A 3,788-nucleotide genomic window follows, 5' to 3' on the forward strand; every position below is an offset into this window, starting at 1 on the left:
ACAAAAGACAGTGAAGAGAGAATTGCCCATTAATTAAACACGCTGATTAAATGCCTCTTAAGAGGAGGCATGGCCACATTATGACCCGGTCAAGTCCAAAGTTCATCTCAGGTCTCCTGTAAGAGCCTGTTGTTCTGCTCAGTTCCACGCTGTGCTGTCAAAGAAATAGATTTGATAGACAGGGGGAACCAGACTTTTGGGATAAGAAAAATGGGATCCTATGGGACAGGCCCTTGGATATATGCAGGGGCTACATACCGCACTCTGATCAAATGCATTGTCTTTGGTTTGCAGCTTGTCTTTAGTCTATTGGCACTGTAAGAATACATTGTCTCAGATTCTTGACGGGACTCTTCCACAACAGCAACAGGTCTACACCTCTGTCCCCAGGCTGTGTGAGCCAGCGTGGACTTCCTGCAGGAGTGCTGAACACCTCATTGACATTCAGCAGGGATTGAGCTCCTAATTGACTTTGAATAAGCACAGATTAAATCAGCAATGGGGATCTAGGGACAAACAGCCCCCAAGTTCATTGAGTCTTCCCCCTTGGGATGTCAGGCTCAAATCTACATATAATCAAACAATTCGAAAGATTCCACAATGCCAAAGCACAGGAGTGCCCCGCGACTATGTGACATGATATGATTGGAGATCTTGGAAAGATGGAAAGCACTAACATCACTTGTAGAAAACCAGGTCAGTTCAACTGGGGAATGAGTCAATGCCAAGAAGCCTCTGTATTGTTCCTGGGTATTCATTATTCCATTCAGATGACAAAGATGAAACCCATCGCCTTGAATTACTGCAAGAGAGTGTAATTAGCCCTCCTTATTCAAAAAAGGTGGAGGATCCATTGAAGTAGTGTCCACACAATACTTTAAAAAAAAAATAGAACTGTGTTTTTTTATATGCTTCATTTTTTCTGTCACATCACAGGAAGGACTTCCCGTTTTGGGGGGGCTATACTCTTCTGTTTATGGAATTTCACCCACATTATTCTCTGAAAAATAACATTACAGGACATCCAAATATATTCTCATTGAATGATTTATAAAGGCCAGAAAATTGATCAAGCCAAGTATTTAACACAGCTACAGTTCCTGGAGGGGATAAGGCTGACAACATGCCCACTGACAGCCCCAGTTGTTTACCTAACAACTGGTCCACATCCTTCACAGAACAAAGCTAAAGGAGGAGAAAGGACTCAGAGCGTTCTGAAATGCTGTCACTGCGCTGACTGGCTGTGATAACTTACAGGCTTTAATTGTTGCAAAGGTTGCCTTGTAGATCTCGCCGGCCGCGCATTACAGAGTTCAATATCGTCTGCGCTCCTCACCACCTGCTCCGCAGATTAAGAACAATGCGGATTACCAAAATGTCAATGAAAATGCATGATCAGAAATACTCAAAAGAACCAGTGCGGGGGAAAGCTCGTTCCTGAAATATTTATTTTCTGCTCCCAGACAGCGCTTCTAAAAGCTTCTTTTTTCCTGCTCATCATCAGCACTTCATAGTTTTTACAGATTAGCCACTGACAAACATCCAACTTGAAAAAGTACAGGACACACCACAAACTATTGTCATTCTTAATGGGTAATTGAAAAAAAAATTCTGTTGTTAGCATTGCAAAATGAAATCATGGAAAGGCATAATTTATTAATTTATTTATTAATTAAGTGAAAGATTAGCAAACTTTTTACTTCTGTTAGACTCATGTCCATTGTCTGTGGAATTGGCATCTTTTTAACTTTAGAAAGCAGCCTGCTATATGTACATTCCTCCTATTAGCTACATAATTCTAAAAACAGTTATTATATTTAAATCTACTCGAATCTTTTTCAAAACATATTTAGTTCATCCTGTTTTTCTTTGTGTGTCAATTTTTTTTCATTATAGTGCAGTACATCACTAAAACACACTTGCATCTCCTTGTGTTTTTTGTCCATATGGGGTATCCAGTTGGGCAGCATGTGTGTCTGTTTGGTTGGAGTTGTGTGTCGCAGTCTATGTGTTTGTGTGTGTGTGTGTGGAGGGCTCTCAGTTCGCGTGCGTGTCTCTGAGCTACACCTCCCTTCTTGTTTGTCAGCCGATGTTTGGCCTACTTTCATAAACAAAAACATAAGCATGTGTTCTGTCATTTCCATTACAAAACAGACAGCGAGTGGGGAGGGGTCATGGATTGAAGGGGGGGGGCAGGTGGAGATAGGGAACTTAACAACTACATCACCTCTACTCTGTGCAGAGCCACTGGAGCCACTCTGATCCCCACAATGAAAACAGCCTACTCACCGAGACAGAGCACAGATTCCAGCCCAGCATTCAAATTTGCAGTATACTGGGGGGCATATGGAATTTACAAAGCATGACTGGAGGGAGAGAGGGAGAAAGAGAGGAAGACTTAGGTGCAATGATGAAAACTAGTGGCAGAGAAGAAAGCTATGAGATATATCAAGGGTAATGATAAAACTGTAGGAAAGCATAGGAAGAGCTTAAGAAACAGAAGGCGTGTGTATGAAACAGCCCATGTCAAAGCAGGATAGTGCTCGCAGCCTGTACGCTGCATGGTGCTGGATTCTGGAAAGGACCTGTGAATGGTTGCTTGGGGTTGCTGGGGTTGCGACCTAAGTCATGACAACAACCAGAGCATCTGCAGTTCCAAAAGCTTTGAACCTGGGGTGGCACGGTGGCCCAGTGGTTAGCATGGCTGTCTTGCAGTGCTGGGGCCCTGAGTTCCATTCTAGACTTGGGGTGCTATCTGCGTGGAGTTAGTATGTTCTCCCTGAATTCACATGAGTTTTCCTCCCACAGTCCAAAGACAGAGTGGCAGGTTAATTGGCTTCTGGAAAAACTGGCCCTGGTGTGAGGGTGCTTTCCTCCGTGTGTCTGCCCTGCGATGGACTGGTGTCCCATCCAGGGCGTACCCTGCCTTGCGCCTGTTGCCTGCCAGGATAGGCTCTGACTCCCTCATGACCTGAATTAGATAAAGCTGTTAGAAGATGGGAGGATGGATAGATGGATGGCTTGAATCAGCTGCTGCAGTGTCAGATGTGCAGCATTTCAAAGCGAAATATTTTCCCGCTGCATGATGTGGAGAAGCAGCTGGGAGAGCAGGTGTGACGTCCACTAACTGAACAGTGGTTTAGCTTCATGAACGTGTGCCCAGAAGACAAAGTACACAATTGTTACAGATTGCTAGACACAGCCACTTTCGCCGCCTTGTTATCACTCAGTCCAAAAGCCTGCTCGCTCGGGACTGGCACGATGAAGACGAGACGTTTATCACGAGCAAGGGTGACTCCTGCAAGGGTGCAAGCAGAGCCAGGGCACTGGACAAGCCGGCCTTTTGGTGACACTGAAATGCCCGATGTCTTGTGGAACACAGACGGCCACGGCTGGGCCAGACCCCCCCCCCCGCAGGCGCTGCATTGTCCTTTCAGCTTGTGCGAGCAAGGCGCCGAGGTTGTGCAGGGGCTTGTGACGCGAGCGATGCGTGTCGGAACAAAGGCAACAGGCTGTTTCCTAATGAATCAGCTGTTCGGTGCTGTCAACCCCCCTCACCCACTCACCCCTCATTGACACTGAAGATGCACTCGTCGGCTAACAAGACCCAAGGCAGCGCTCATTAAGAGCCCACTCTCTTAATTAGTGGCGCACTGACAGGGTATTGTGCGGAGATGAGCAGCCCCTGGGGGAAGAGAACAGGCAGGCCAGTGTTTGTCCACAGGCCCAGCCTTGACCAGCCGAGCGCCGAGAGCACTGCGTGCTACCGGCCAGCACCTCTTCCCAGC

This window comes from Atractosteus spatula, chromosome 9, assembly GCF_055471065.1.
Source record: "Atractosteus spatula isolate fAtrSpa1 chromosome 9, fAtrSpa1.hap1, whole genome shotgun sequence".
NCBI classification, from domain to species: Eukaryota; Metazoa; Chordata; class Actinopteri; order Semionotiformes; family Lepisosteidae; genus Atractosteus; species Atractosteus spatula.